Raw genomic sequence first — 16450 nt, 5'->3', positions numbered from 1 at the left:
CCGCTTTATACAGATAACAGCCAAAGCAAAAAGTTGAGTAACATGCCAAAGAAGAATCTGTAGTGCAGCAGGGGTTTCAACCTTGCTCCACAGCTAGAGGTCTTCCCATGGAGGTTTACTTCTCATACTCTGAGATGACACTCAGGTGACTGGCTGAAGATTACTTCTTCCAAGAGATACCTTTCCCATTTCCTTATTAATGCAATTCTGGGTGGCTGGCTTATTCTGTCAATGACTTCTGAGAGGAGTAGGTCTTACAGAGCTGTCAGACTGAAATTGGACAGTCGTATTCTGCTCAAAGATCACAAGAATAAATATAAAGTGACTCTACTGAAGTCAGGGTAAATTCCCCCAAGTTTACACCAGTGTATCCAAGGTCAGACTGTCACCAAAATAAGTCATTTTATACAACAGCACAGGGTAAAAGTGCTGAGCGGTTTCATTGTCAGATGCCATCTATGCTGTGACTAGAAGATATTCAGCAGATTCAGATAAACCTGGCCTGATGATTAGCGGACATCTTCCTTTTTATCTTTTGTCACTTGAAAGACATGCAGGGTTTCAACATGATGCAGATAGATAGCTACACTGTCTGGGAAGGGAGAAAAGTTCCACAGCACGAAATGGAGAAGGCCGTCACTACCAAGCACTCAGGGCTTCATTTCACCCATCTCAGTTCAGGTGTTCAAACAGTGCAGGACTCAGTATAGCAAAAAGTAACTAGAGATGGAGAACAACACGGCATTGGGGAAGCAGAGTTGGGACTTAGCAAGGAAAGAAGAAAAAGAAAAGCATAGGAAGAGCTGCGCTGATACCTTAGAAAAAGCTTTGTCAGTGTTGCTGGGTGGAAAAGCTCTGAGTGCCTGTGGAGCTAATGATTTAATGAAAGTAAAAGCTCTGCAGTGGCTAACATTCAATGTACATAGGTTGCTCTGAGGAGTCTATAAAGGGCAGAGCTGCCTTTAATAACCTATTATGTATTATCGGCTGCACCATTGTACCTTCTGGCATCGTGGGCTGTTGGGTGTGGTGCAGCTGAGCGTCAGCCCTTGCTAGTTCATTGCCAGGTCATCTCTGGGGAGGAAGTGTTCCCTGTTTACAGGAAATGCGGGACAAGGGCCGGAGGGCCAGACCAAGCACAAGCCGAGGCTGCCGCACCTCACCGCCTCCCCAGCGTGCCTGGGAGAGTGGGGAGGGGGTGTGCCACTTGTCCGAGGCCCAAGGACGTAGTGTTTTGTTTTCAGACATGTCCAGCTTTACTGATGCTTTGTTTTCCCTAGTGGTTTGAAGCCCCAGGACCGGGGAGGGGAACAGTGCGTGCAGCTAGCAGTGCACCCCAGGGTCCCCGTGGCTGAGCTTGAAACGCAGCGCTAGCTGTGCAGGTTTCTGCCGGTGGCTCAAAGGAGGGGCAGACTGATGTGTACATCCATCTCAGCACATTCGGGACATGGCTGGTGAAACCTCACTGCCAGGTTTTCCTTTATCCCTCCTCTGCTTACAGTGCCCAAGCTGTGGCAGAAGACGTGCCCTGAGATGGAGCCCACGCCTGCCGCGTGCTCCTTGCTGCCTGCCCTCCCTTTCAGGACTAGAGCTGTACCAGCACTGTGTCTCCCTGAGCACCCCTGGGGGAGGTGTTGAAGGTGGAAGGGTTTTGTCCCTGAAGCCATCCACACCAGGACAAAAGCCCCACGTGCACCTGACCAAAAATGCCCTCTCCCTCTCATATCCTGCACCACACCAGGGCGAGAAAGCGCAAAATGCAACTGGAGAAGCTTGTGGCACGTGAAAAAGTCCTTCCTGACCTCTGCAGGGAAAGAGCTGAGGCCTCAGAGTATGAAATGTGATTATCTCAGTGTTGCCTTGCCTTGTCAGGCTACATAAGTTATTAGCAGGCATCGTTTTTTTCCTGCCCTTTTTAAACTTCAGGTGCAATATCTATTTTGATGGTCTGCCATAACAGGGAATTGACTGGCTAAGAACATGCTGCACTAATGGGCATTTCCTTTTATTGGCTTTAAATGCATTTGGACTTTAATTTCCTTCAGTAATGAGCCTTCCTTTTGCAGACTGTATTCCAAAAAACATTTACAAATAGGGTAAGAATAAGAAAGAAATAAACAGTTTTAATAGAACAGGGTCATTCTGCACCCCATCACCTCTTCTAATTACTGTTAGTGCATTGAGTTTATATCATTTTAATGTTTTGCAATAGAGAAGTCACTGTCTGAGAAAGACACATTTTGAACTAGCAGTACTAACTTCTGGGCACAGGACTTGAGAATAAAGTCAGGGATACTGCATGTAGAAAAGAGTTGAATTCAATCAGTTTGTATCAACGATAGAGGACCAACTGATTTTTTTTGTCACTGGGCTGAGAGAATTTTCTGTGTGCAGGCTTTGCAGAACCCAACTGTGTCCCAGTGAGATTCTGGTCTCCCTCCCACATCCAGAACCTTATTTCCAGTTAAGAGCTAGGACTGCTATGACAGAGCAGGCAGAAAGGGCACAGGCTGGATTTGTGGATATAAGGTTATGGGAGCAAACAATTTACTTGTCATTTGTAAACTGAGCATATCTGGTTCTCCGTTGATGGGTCAAAGCACCACTTGGCTGGTTTCAGGGTGGTTATATTCAGGGGGACTTACCCTAGAGTGAAAGAATAACCATTTGTACCTTCCCAAATAGTTCCACTGAAGTTGCTTTGCTAACTCAGGGCCAATAATTTCAAAGGCTGTCACCAGCAGATCCAGAAAAACATTTAGAGTCATAATTCACATTAAGTAAAGAGTTGTGACACTTTGGTATATCTGGACCTAACTGAACTCAACACCATTATCTCTCTTCAGCAAAGAACTGATGACATTTAGCAATCCAGAACCTTGGTTTGGCTGATGGACAGGTGAAACATGCTAGAATAAAAAGACGTTCTGTTCCCCACTAAAGGCAGAGCAGAAGTCAGCATTTACCCACAAAAATCCAAAGTGTGCACTCACTTCCCATTCTCACTAGGCAGAAAACAGTGGATATGGTGAGAGATGCATTGATAGCTACTGGCAAAATTAACTTTTTAATAGCAGTTATTCCACTGTAGGAATGAGACCAAGGATGCGGTTTCCAACCTCTTACACGACTTTCTTGGTCTTGTGGTGACATTCAAAGCCAAATACAGCTTTGATCTTTACTTCATTGCAGGCACCTTTGTAACCACACGAATTTTTCAGGAAATAAATCAATTTAATCAGGGAATAAATCGATCAAGGGTCAAAGCGTTCTTTGGCCCTTCAAGTATGTTGGCAGTAATAAAGTAGTATCATCCAACTTGCAGTTTTAACAGATTAAAAAAAAAAGAAGAAGAGAGGGATCTCTAGAAAAACAGGTTTTGTCTTTCTTTCTTTCTCTTGGAATCCTACTAAAGATAATGTCAAATAATCCTCTCTGTTTCTCTGCACTGGCAGCAACTAGTGATTTAGAGTGAAAGAGGGCAGGGGGGAATCTGCTGAAAGTTGTAATTAACTGAATGCAACCATAATGGTTAAAAACTGAGCATACCCTGTAGACTGTGTTTCTGGGAATCATTAAGCATGGTATCCTTTGGCTGACCTCTGAGTCTTATTAGCTAGGAGCGTCCCTTTCACTGTATAACCCTCTCAGAGACAAGTTACGGGTTTAGCCAAATACAAACAAAATAAAAGTTTCCTTAAGTGCTGCATCTCTTCACACTGGTCTTTAGACTGAGAGTACATTCAAAGCTACCTCCAAAAAGAACCAATTTACTTCAAAGAGGACAACTGACGCTGGCTGGTGGTGGGTGGTGTGTTATGCTCCTGTGAACCACCCACTCCCTTTCTCCAGAAACTGCCTTTTGTAACACTGAAATGTAATTTTAGGAGAAACCCACAGTCCCTCTGCTGCTGAAGGGGAGTCATGAAAGTGAAGGAGGCGCTCAGGAGCTGGGACGGGGGAGCCGGATGCTATCGCTCGCCATATCACACTCGCTTTGCCTTGGAGACGGGTCCAGTCACAGCAGTCTCCCCGCTCTGCTCCCTTCCATGTAGTTAATGTTGGGGGAACACTGGGCCTAAAACGGCAAAACATCTGAACCCTAGAGAAATGCTCACTGCTTCAGAGGGGTGCTGCATTTTTCTAGCCTGGCCAACAATTTCCAGCACACTTAGAGGGCAGGCTCATTTGCAAGGCAGAAATACACTGCAAATGTGTCCCGACGCACATGAGCACAGCTTGCAGACGCTGTCTGTCATGGACCTACCGCACGGGCATTTGACGGGGCGCTGTCTGCTCTGCACACTCTAACGGCCAGCGTTAACAAAGGTTTATAGATCTTTTCTGCCTTGATAACCAGATGCCTTAGAGATGTCTAAGGAGCCAGTTGATGGAAAAGATACATGCTCCACAGGTATCCTAAAGCGTAACTGAGAGCCCTAGAGATACATTTATATAAATACCTTATAGGAAAGAACACTCCCCTTCTCCCCTCATGATCACTACTGGAGCAAAGACCATGTAGCAGAAGGCAAGCGAGATGAATGAGCCTTTCTTTAGGATGCATCACTTGATGTAAAGATTCATTAAAAGCAAACTGTAGGCAACCTGATCCAGGCTGGTACAGAGAACTTACATCACCTAGTGGAAGTGGCAGGCCTGAAGCTTAGGAACTTAGGTTTCCATCAATTAGGCTCCCCCGCCCCGTGAGGCAGCTGGTGACTCTAAACGAGGAATCAGGGCATCACTTGTGTGTGTGGCCAAGAGATGAACCTATGGCCAGGGACATTTGTGTTGTGTATGCATATAAAAATAAGTGATCTTCCTAGAAGTTGAATCCTGGCCTTTATTATAACTATCTTGATGGGATTTGTTTGCTGCTCTTAAATCCCCCAGTTAAATTTTTACATCTCACTAATGCTGACTGAGTAAGTTTTAAAAATCCTAAAGAATTGATTTACCCATTGCTGAGGAAGGGGGAGGAATTTGCAAGGAGATCATTTAAAGGATAGGTGCAGAAATCATGAAAAAATGCAAGCATCTCTTTGAGAACTGCATGTTCAAGCTAGGCAAAATACAGTATTTGTCAGTCTGTGAACCACATCCTATGAGTTCTCACGCCTGCTGGGTATCTCCACAAGCTCCTTCACTTCCCATGCACACACCATGGGACTCGTTCCAACCTGCACTGTGGAGAGGCCATAGATGTCTCTTGACTTTCTTAGCAAAGTAGCCAGAGCTATTACAGTATCAGTTCAGCTTTCCCTCTGTTGATGGCTTCATCCTCCTCAAACCTGCTCAGTCCACAGATCCTTTTCCCCTGAGGTCAAATATAAACACTCTTATAGAAGCAAAGAAACAGAGACTCTGTAGACTCCAGGAAACTTTTCTCCAGAGGTACCAATACCTGTTCACAGGTGAAGGTACACAGGCAGCTAGTGAGACTGCACCTTCTCCCTACTCTGTAGCTATCAGCAGCCCTGCTAATTACGACCTAAGTGGTGCTAAATAAAATGTCTTTTGTTGCACTTCCTCCTCCCGCATTGATTCAGTCAGTTTAAGGTTAGACTGTCCCAGAAGGCCCATTGCTTCCTCTCCTGTGCTGGCTAACTCTTGGAATGATTACAGGCAATTGCTGGAGGAGCAGCAGAAAATGTGTCTGCAATCTGCTCTCATTCAGCCATATCATTGCTATTAGCAAGAGAATTAGTTGGGGATTACAGTATCTACTGAGACACTATCAGCTGTGAAACTCTCCTCTTCTTCTCCACACCCACACTTTTATTATCATTTTCCACTGCATTAAAGTTTATTGCTTGCAGTAAGTTTTACTTAGCAGTGCTTTTAATGAGCTAAAGCAAAGTATCATTTAGCAGAATAAAGAAGCGCATCTCCTTTTACAGAGGCTTTGATGTTTTATGACTGACATATATTGTTTTATATATATATATATAAAATTATATATGTGATATATATACTTATTATGGGTAACTTCCTAAAAAAATCTTAGCCTTGTGCCAGAGGTAGTTTAAGGTAATTAATTTGGCATAGTGTCATCTTACATGTACTTAGTGGAAATGCTCTGTAAGTCACACTAAGTGTCAGGGTCCATTTGAATTCTGAGAGAAGAGAAAACTGCCGTAGTTGATGAACAACCATGTTTCAACACACACTGATGTTACTGCAGCAGGACTTTAAAGATACTGGGCTTTGAGAAGGAATGACAAGGGAAAGTGAAGGTAAGACATCCTTTTGTGGCATATCTATTTATTTATTAACATTCCCAAACCCATTAGAGGGATATTTATTCCCAGGAGTCTGACAAAAGCTTAAGTGAGAGAATACATAAAACACTGCTGAGGGTTGTTGTGGGTTTTTTCCTTGCACTTCAGCACAAAAAAATAGTGGTCGCTGCTAAAAAATCATCTTACCATCTAGTTAACTTGTGTCCAATCCATGCTTATTATCCACAGCGGTCAGGAAGGATTTTTTATTCACTCTGTGCATTTTTGCTGCCCTCCAAAGTACTACAGTTTTTTTGTGGCACTGGGTTTTTAGGCTCAGTAGATTCACAGGTGAGCCTTACATCCCCATTGCTGTGGGGATGGCAATGCCAGGACAATATATGCCTTTCTTAATTGTGGCCTAGGGAACAATCAGATGGCAGCTGAGCTGAGAAACACTGCAGTGCTGGTAGCTCAAGCTACAGCAGTTTCCATGCAGCAGCTCATACCAGCTTTGAACAGACTGCTCCAGGAAAGACTGAAAGTCAGTTGCTAGTCAGCTGTGAAGTAGTGGCATCGTCCTGTTTGATCAAGATTCCAGGGAAAGAGCAAATGAAACAGGAAGTGACTGAGACAACATCTACCAATTCGTTGTGTTCCAGGTTTATGTAAGCAGCAGAATTTGTAATTCAAAGCACTGAGACTTGCTGGTAAGGTGCTTAACTGCAGTCTCCAGTCTGCAGCTCTAATGTGTTCACACTGCACTCCTCCCAAACTCTTTCACTCTTTCTTGCCCAGTCGAGGTGGGACTCGCTACTAAATCCGTCTTGGATCCCTGGCTGCAATAGCCCAATCAGGCATTCGGAGGTAATTTCCCCTAGTCATTCATGTCTGTGGGTTTTTTTGGTTTTGTTTTGTTTTTAATCCTTTCTAGACCAATTTCTAGACCAATATAAGGAATTGCTTGGGCTTTCTTACCAGGAACTGGTCAAACCTCCTCTATGGAAACCAAAGGGCACTCTCTCTGAAGCTCTGCTTCACTTTATAACTTACAGCTGTTAATGAGTTCTTGGCCTTAACCAGACTTCCTAATAATGACACTGCCCTTTGCAGAAGACACTTGATCATGAAGGTATTACACTGGAGGTATCTCATGGGGCCTGTCCAACTCTTTGACTGAGAGAATTTCACAATCAGCTCTGTCTACATGCCTTCCCAGCAAAGCTGCAGCCCTCACTGCTCACTCTTTCAAGGTGGGGGGAGTCAAGGAAGTGACAGGAGACAGGGGCCCTGAGGAAAGAAAAAAAACAAAACTGGATGCCTGGAAAAACCTACGCCCATTGGCACACAGGCTATATGTGCACTAGTATAGGTCACCCTCCCTTAAAAGCATGTTTAGATTCATGGTGTAATTAAGTGGTATATGATTAGAGGACTTGGGAGCTGTGGAAAAGCTGGTTTTCAGGCACCTGCAGGTCAAATGTTTGTCCACTCAGGCATTCCCCTCAGCTCCTGCCACTCAAACAGGACGTGGTACTTCCAACATTTCTACTGGAATAGCAGGAATGATCAGCTCTGATGTTCTTGAGGGTATTTTCTACTGCCCTACAGAGATCTTTCAAAGCATCTCTCTCGGCAAAGTGTATAGGGGACATAGAACATAGATGTTAATCACTGGGTTAGGGATATATGACCCAAATCCATTACTTTACTTCTCATGCAGAAGGAGGCAGGCCACATTTTGTGCTAAAGAGGTTACAAACACTGCAGTGAGGACAGAGACCTGGTGTAACAGCATGTCTTAACAGTTAAGCATGCTTAGCATCTGGGAATGTAACTACCTGATTCCCAAGTCTGTGAGCATCAGGAAGTGAAAGCCTGAACACAACCCCCTGCCTGTTACAGTCACTTCATGATGCTGTTATCTGATCGAGTTACAAGTAATTAAAGTGTGATGCTTAAACACAGCAAGATGTTTTTGCATCCCAAGGAAGGCTATTTTAAGTGTTTACACCAGCACGCTGGAAGACATCAAGGCAGGCTCCCAGCTGCTTTAGTAAGGTGCCTGAGAGATGTATACACAGATGAGCACGCACAGACAGCAGCAGCATTTGGGCAGTGCTGTCCGGGAGAGTGTTTGATGAGGAGAGCTGGCAGCAGGGAGAATGGACCATGCTAGTTATGTGGGTCTGATTGGGAGCCAGGCTGCAGAAACTTATCTAGGTCTTGATAATTGCAACTCATCAGTGCCGCCGTGTGTAACAAATCATGCGTTAATCCGAGGCTTCACCGATCGTCACAAAGAGCTCAGGGCTTTCATACTTGGGAGTGCAGCCAGACACTCAGTTTAACACCACAACTTTACACTAATGGACTCTAGCGGTGCACCAAAGGAAGTTTCCAGGAGACTGCAGCTACCCAGAGAACCCATGCTCTGCAGGTTCAACAGCTGCCTAAATGCCAATATTGTGAGTAGCGCAGAACTGTAATCAGATTGAGGAAGTGCTCCCTTATTCTACAGCACAGAAAAAACAGCACAGAACTCAAAACAAAGGAAATGCAGAGATATGCAGTATCTTCTCAGAGCGCCTAGGAATAAACAAGGAGTAACTCATTCAGTGCAACTACTTTGATGAAACATGCATGTAGATTGGAAGGAAATAATAAATGCAGAATAAATATTAACGACCTCTGGCTTTGGATGTAGTATTGTCAGTGTTCCCAAATTACGGTAACAAAACATGTAACTAAGAGACATCAGAAGACATTTGGATCCCAACGAAGGGAGATTCCTGCATACTTAAGATAGCTGAGTATTACACTGCATTCAGCTTGAAAAGCTGTGTGAGCCAAAGCTGTTTCAAGAGCAGTTTCAGAGCACAGATGGACAGATCTAGCTGAAGTGGTTTCCAAAGTTTCTGCACCTGAACAACACTAGGATAACATGGCTATCCTTAGCTACCTCTACTTTACACCATAACAGGTGAAATCTCATAACTAACCACAAGAATACTGCTGGGAATTGCAGTGCAAAACTAGCTAAAAACACCTTCAGCAGTAAGCTTGTGCTGCCAAGCATTTAAAGGAACTGGAATTCAACGGGATTTTAGTGCCTAGCTGCCTCAGATAACTTTATAGATCCCATCTGCACTTTGCTATTACCAGTACAGCAGTAGCATCAGCACTACAGTCTTTTGCATGTAGCTATCTTCCCTATTTCCCTGTAACATACTTTTGAAGAGCTGAACAAACTCTGGGAATTCTAACAGGATGTGCGTTGGGCTGACTGATGTTTTTCTAACTATTTAAGTGAGCTTACTTGATTTGCCTGAGAAGACACTGTCCAATTCAGTATGAGACAGACAGAACATAGCTTCTAGATACTTTTCTGGGGTAACTTCATTGAGCTCCGCAGAGAGCTGCCATGAGATAATATAATCTGACACCTCTGATTTCCATTCTTGGTTCATGAGATCATTTGCGCCCATCACTTCACTCTTCTTTCCTAGCCTGTAACATCTTACAGTTTCATAGTCTTTCACTCAAGAGCATGTCAGAAACTCCCAGGCATAGACCACACAATTCCTGAAATGGAGCTCCTTCCAGAATAGAATAGCTGCTGTTTTAATTTGGTGTCTCTGTATCCCTTTACAGAAAGTTGGTGCTTGTCTCAGTTTCTCTGCATTTTTAAGTTTGTGCACTAATAAAATATCAGCAGGAACCAGTGAGTGCCAGCCCTGACTGTGGGGTTTGTGATCTGGACACACATTCTGCAGAAAACAGGCTGACAATCCCTGTCCTGTCCGACAGAGCTCACTACTTCTGCTACCCTGGGTAACAGCTTGCAGTTTAACCCTGTGGATCTGCTGGGCTTTACTGCAGCTTTCCAACGCTGGTTAGTTTGTCCACAGAAGGGTTATTCTTTACAAAATCACACCACAAGGTTTTTCACAGACACCTAAGACCAAGGTGGCCAGAGGATCAACGGAGAGTGAACTGCTTTAGAAGAACTGCAGTGCATAAAGTTGGCTGTGACTAGTTCCTTAGAATTAGAGATGGACTCTTGTCATGATCAGTGATTACATCTCATTAATCTGAGTGACTTTCTTATTTTAATAAGGCAGCTTATTTTTCTGTCCTCAAATATCCAGTCAGAAAGTTCCTCCAGTAGTGGCAGTTTACCAATATCAACAGCAAGCTACGTAGTCTATTGGCAAGTGCTAAGACATGTCAACATGATTTTCAAAGGATGCACAGCAGCTTTTACTAAGATAAACCACTAACAGGCAGTTAAGGTAATTGTTTGGGCATATCAGAAAAGTTTAAGCACTGTGGGTAATACAGGGCACTTGCCCTAGATTAAAATTACTCTCTATACCTTCCCTTTATAAAACTTCCTCAAATCTGCTGTGCCTCAGAAGGCCTCTGCCATCCACCCCAGCATCCTTGGTGTTCTCCTCCCGGCACCTGGCACTGGTATTAGCAAAAACCAAGCTTCCCTGAGGGATTTTCCCATGGTGACCAGTTCCTGGGCACAGTACAAGGCTCCAGAAGAGAGAGCTTTTAGAGGAGCACAAAAGCATATAAGTATAAAACGGATGAAAAGATGTAAATTCAGCAAAGCAAAATGTATGCTAGTATCAGGAAAGCTGTACTACCCAGGCGTTCTACGGCAATACAGAACAGTCTCCCAAAAGTGAAGACCTGAGTGCTACTGGAGTGGCTGGAAAGGACCAGGACAGGATGAGTAGCAGAAACATGCCTGCATCCTTCCCAAGGGCAAATGAGGGAGCCGTATCATCTTGTCTGAGTACCAACTCTGGGCTTCTCTTTAAAAACAAGCCAGTGCCACAGGACTGCAGGCCTCGTGTAAATGAAGCCCATGCAACAGTTAGGCAATATTGCAAGGTTTGCTACTGTACCAGCCTTTAATAGTGCCATGCATAATGATTACCACACCAGTATACTGAGACATTCTTCCCAAATTATAATGTGTTCTTACATTAATGTAATGCAGTCATTCATCTCTGAGAGAGAGCGAGCAAGAAAGGGAAACTTAATTCTGCGTCTGCTGGGACAAACGATTACGAATTGCAGAAAGGCAGAGAGAGAAAGGAGACTGGCTAAGCTGTTAATAAGCCTCCGGGGCTGTTCTGTATCTGCCTTGCACTTGCTTTCACTCGTGCCGAGTTAGCGTCTGAGCCTGAAGCCATGCCACACCACTGGACTTCTGCTGCTTCTAGCTTATCTACATCGATGAGTTTTTAATGGGGAAAGATACTGACTTGCTAAAACGTCATCTGCAACTTAAGGGGGGGGGGGGGGGGAACCTACCAGAGCAACATGTTACTTTGTACCCACCCTCCTGTGCACTGGGGGAATTGTTCTCCTGCAGTCCTGTACTTCTGCCAAAAATGTTCTTTTTTAAGTTTTCTTTTTAAGATCAGTGCCATATTGTCCCAGCAGTCTGACAATGGTAGAAATGGTTCTGAGCTTGAACGGGGATATTAATGCAGATATATCTGTGATACAAGCCTCTTCCATAAACAGCTAGCTGCTAGACTCAAGTCTAAAGTTTGTCGTGTTCAGAGACAAAGGTATGGACTTAAACCTTGAAACCAAGTAACGCTGAATGAGTTTGTTGCCAATTCGATGTCTGCTTTGGCTTTATCAGGATTAGGAATATATTGACAAACTTGGGACTGCAGATCAAGTAAGTAAATTTCAGGTAGATCCAGAACACTTATGTCTTTGGAAGAAAGCAATAAAAAGAGTTTTTCATGATGTGGAGGTAAAATCTTTGATTTAATGTCTTGTAGATCTTAGATGTGGATACATGTGCAGAAAGCTGATGAAAAGCTATGCTTAAAACCTCTGTAGATTTTTACATATTCTGGTCATCTTTGTCCCGGTATATCCTTGAGCTCCTGTCTGATCAACCTTCTATTATAATGGCAATTGCATTTTCTACTGCAAACCAGCGTAACTACATGCCATCTTTATATGACAATTTATTTCATCACATTGACATGAAGACCAGAAGAATGACCACAGTCATCTCTCTATCAGTGTTCAATGCTCAGCTTTTCCAGAGAAAGGATAATGCAAGAAATCATTCATTAGGCAATGAGCACACCATGACTTCACACCACGGCAGCAGCATCCCTATCAAATACAAGATAACTTTAAGTCAGAAGGGAATGACTTAGTATGTGCGTATCTGTGCATATGTGAAAGAAAGAGTGTTGCATCAGACCTTTTATGTCCAGGAAAAAAAAAAAAGTCACTGCTCCTGATTTTCACATCAACTCTCTTACATGTCATATTGTGTATGGTCTAGGAAGCAAGAGACAAGATCCATTATGCAGACAGAAAAGTCCTTCAAAGGGAGATTATTCTCCGGGTCTTAAACCCATCTGTTGTCTGAGCTCTGCCAAATATTAAAAGCACTTATTTCTGTGTTACTGTCCTGTTATCCCCTTCTTTAGCCCAGTTCCTCGGCCTTTTTCATTGTTCTTTACAAGGTTCTTTCTGCTTAAAATTCTTGAGCTATAGCAAATAATCCATCGCAGAAGGAAGAGCTATTGACCATCATAAATAACCAGGGTCAAGTATGAATGGTTGCAGAAGGGATGCACTTGTAATTGTGCAGTTTATGTGCCCAGAATACCTACCAAAACCAGAAAATCATACCTTATCCACACCTCCCTCCCTCCCCATTCAGCAGGTAGTTCTAAATCACTTGTCATTTCAAAAATACATCAGGGAATGATGAGAAAGGGGCTTCATTATTACTTTAATTATACAATTATTGTTATTGTCAGCATCCACACCTTTCAGGAAGCTTCACATTTTCAAGCCTGTCCTCTCCTCAGGATCATTCCAAAATGAATGCACTAAATGGGCAAACCATGAATGCATTAAATGGGTAAATTAGAAACTGACACCGACAGAAGAAGCTGGGGTTTGAGAGACTTTTTCATACTTTATTTTTAACCTGCAGACATTTATAACCATAAATGGCCAAACCAGTTCAGCTAAAATACAGCTGTTCAGTCACAGTCAGATTGCTCTTTTTTGGAGAAGAGGGGGAAAGAAGGGAGTACCTAAAAAGAGGGGTTATCTTTTCATCTTTGCCTGGTGGCCTAGGTAAGCTGAGACCAGCAGCCAAAGCATCAAAATGATATGTCACCTCCACTGTAATAACATGATGTACCTTGGACAGCTGAGTTTGTCATCACAATCTCTTCTGAAGTCTGTGGAACAAGCACTCGACAGCCCTCAGGCCACTGCTTGGAGAGAACTAAGAAAAGCCTCTCTGTGGTCTGAGCCTTACAGTGGACAAACTTTGACAAAGGAAGAGATCTTAGATTTCTGTTTATCACCAGCATCAGGTAAATACAATGTCTGTGTGCTTCTGTCTAGTTGTGCAGTGTGCAGATAGTTCACATGAATTGCTGGTGAATTAAATAGGAACGTGCATCTAGACAACCATAAACCGAAGTATGTGGGATCTGCAAAGATCCTGCAGTACTTTCCCTTACAGTACATTGCATTGCCGTGCACAGTATTTTCTTTGATTCACGGTTTCCTACACCAAAGGAACCTACAAAACTAGAGGAAACGGCTAGAAAAACACCACATTTTGCAGGGATCTTTCCTTACATCTTTATCCTTACACAGGATAAAATTCCTTATCTCTATCCTTGCCACAGCTAATCGGGCAAAATAACTTGTAAGAGGCTCTAGTGCAGGTCATGCATTTTCTGTCATATATATTGTTTTTCCCATGGTCCGATTCCCTGTGTCAGTGGAATAAGACTCAGAGGATGCATACGGGAGGATGGAGAAGCTCGGCATCAGGCAGGCTGTGCTCTGAACGGTTTCTCTGGGAGCTGAGGAACAGTTCTGTTCTTAGTTTAGTCACCTGCGTCTGCCCTTACAGGCTTGTGGCCCCCATGCAGAATATGCCTGTTGACTGCAGATGACGTAGTAAACAGAGCAGGGTGCGCAAACAGGAAAAGCCATGTGTTCATCTGGGGTGGGAGGAAAAACTGCAAAACAGGAGTCACGTGCAGTTTGCTCATCACTCATGTGCCAGTGAGTGAGGGAGCTTTCGGCTACCGGTGTGCTGATACTACGCAAAAGACCCAGGCAGTTATTAGTTGCCATCACTTGCACGGCAGACACCACATACCATACTTCTGCATGCAATAGCGTGTCCGGAGAATAAGCAGGTGTTCTCACCACCATGCAGAGGTGGACCATACAATTACTAAGTCATATATGTAATTTCAGTTTTGGGCCAGTATTGCTCACCATTTCCTTGCTCTACTGACAGCTTACTTTCTTCAGCTCTTGGAGGGAGCAATCTAAAAGACTGCTTGTGATTTGCAAAGGGATTTTCTTTGGTAGACAGCTACAACACTTTCTTTCATCAGAAAAATTTCCACTAGCATTAAGGATCTTCGAGCCATAGAGGAGGGACTGAGGGTGGCTGAGAATAAGGACTAAGCAAAGAGGTCAAAAGAGCAATCAGGAAGAAGTTCAGATGAGTTTTAAGAAAAGTTCTGAAAAGTTCTGAAAGCAGAACTGGAGGAAGGGCTTGAGCTGGCCTGAACCAACGCCTGGTGAATCAGTGGTAATGCCCTCCTCCTACCCGATCTCTGCGAGTTTGGATCTATTAGTGAGGGAAAAGGTTACAAGGTGAAATTCAGGAGAATTATTCCAAAGGCTGGACACAGCCTGAGGACAGACCTGGATGTGGGTACCAGCTGGGAGCTGGTGATCCAATGGAGAACTGTCCCTTAAAGCAAAGCAGTTTTATCTAGATACACCTTCTAAAACAACTCTCTTCTGGAGCGTCTGTCCACAGTATCACCCACACGCACTGCTTTTAAAACGAGCAACCTGTGACACTCCATCATGAGGCTTTTGCTGGCCAATAGGCAGGTTGGCTTTAGAGCCACATATATTTCAGGGTTATGGGAGCAGGACAAGTATCCTCTTTGGGTCCAATAATAAAGTAATTAGCATCAATAAATGTGTGGAAGTGAGGGGTGGAGCTGATCCACAGAGGCCCCTTTGTTGTTGTAGCTAGGCAGGGTTTTGGATGTGCCGTGATGCCGCCCACACTGAAAAACTGTAGACGCTAATGACAAACAGGGGAAGACAACGGCAAGGAACAGCGCGGCCGCTTGGCCCCTTGCCCAGCCATGGCAGCCACGGTGGGTAGCTTGCAGGAGCTCCTCACCTCTGCGCACAAAAGCAAGGGTGGTGGCCACACCTGTGCAGAGACGAAGAGCCCTCTCTGTGGCTTGGAAGCAGAGATGTGGGGAGTTTCCTTTCCAAAAGGAAATGTGAGGCTGGTCACCCGCCTCAGGAGTCTCCGCCTTCACTGCCCTCCTGTTTACATTAACCCCTCTGTGCCCAGCCTCACGTCACTCTGGCATAGGCTTCGAGGCTCTGAATTTGTTGACATTTACGGTCCCCAAGAGGAAGGTTAAAGAAAAATAGAGAGATGAAGCAGAGCTGCAAAAGCAAATTAATAATGTTTCAGAGGAAATGAGGACTAAGGAAATTGTATAGACTGAGGAAGGCAGGTCAGTGTTACAGACCAACTTGGTCAGCCAAGCTGCACAGTGCAACACATGCAGATGTCAGGTTTTGTCTCTCAAAACAACAGACCTGCCTGGCTGGCCGAATGCAGGAACCTATTCCTAGAAATCTGCTAAAGCCTTGAGGCTACTGTCATGAATCAGCTTTATGTAAGTTCCCCGTACGATACTGTGTCTAAAAAAACTAATCTGATCCTTGAATGCAAAAGCAGAGTAAAATCAGGCAGAAATAGATGGGTGTTATCACCTGTGTATCTGGTCCCCCTTGACCAGTGCTGGAAAACTGAGTGTTGTGTTCCAGTACCAAACACAGTACTAAAATTGTTTGGTACTAAAGCTGGTACTAAAATGGTTGATAAACTGAATAATGCTTAGTTTAGAAATTTTTGAATGATTAAATTATAGGAAGCATGGCACATTGTAAGACTCCAAGACCTTGGAATAAGACTCCAAGATGGAGGGATAACCTGAATACAGCCTGTGAGTACCTGCACAGGAACAAAATTTGGAAGACCATCCCCGCTCCAGCAGACAAAAGTTTAACATGATCCAATCTCTGGAATTCGGAGTTAGGAAAATTCAGACCAGCAATAAGACACCTTTCTAACT

The 16450-nt window shown here is 44.0% G+C and overlaps 1 protein-coding gene across 2 annotated transcripts in view; it reads left to right on the top strand.

Moving 5' to 3' along the window:
- FGD5 (FYVE, RhoGEF and PH domain containing 5) overlaps positions 1 to 16450 on the top strand; it is a 118787-nt gene that overhangs the window by 32601 nt on the left and 69736 nt on the right. The window lies entirely within an intron of this gene.

Source organism: Dromaius novaehollandiae, chromosome 12 (genome assembly GCF_036370855.1).
Source record: "Dromaius novaehollandiae isolate bDroNov1 chromosome 12, bDroNov1.hap1, whole genome shotgun sequence".
In the NCBI taxonomy this organism is placed as follows: Eukaryota; Metazoa; Chordata; class Aves; order Casuariiformes; family Dromaiidae; genus Dromaius; species Dromaius novaehollandiae.
Note: the sequence above shows the minus strand (reverse complement) of the source record. Positions and strands in the feature narration are given on the sequence as shown.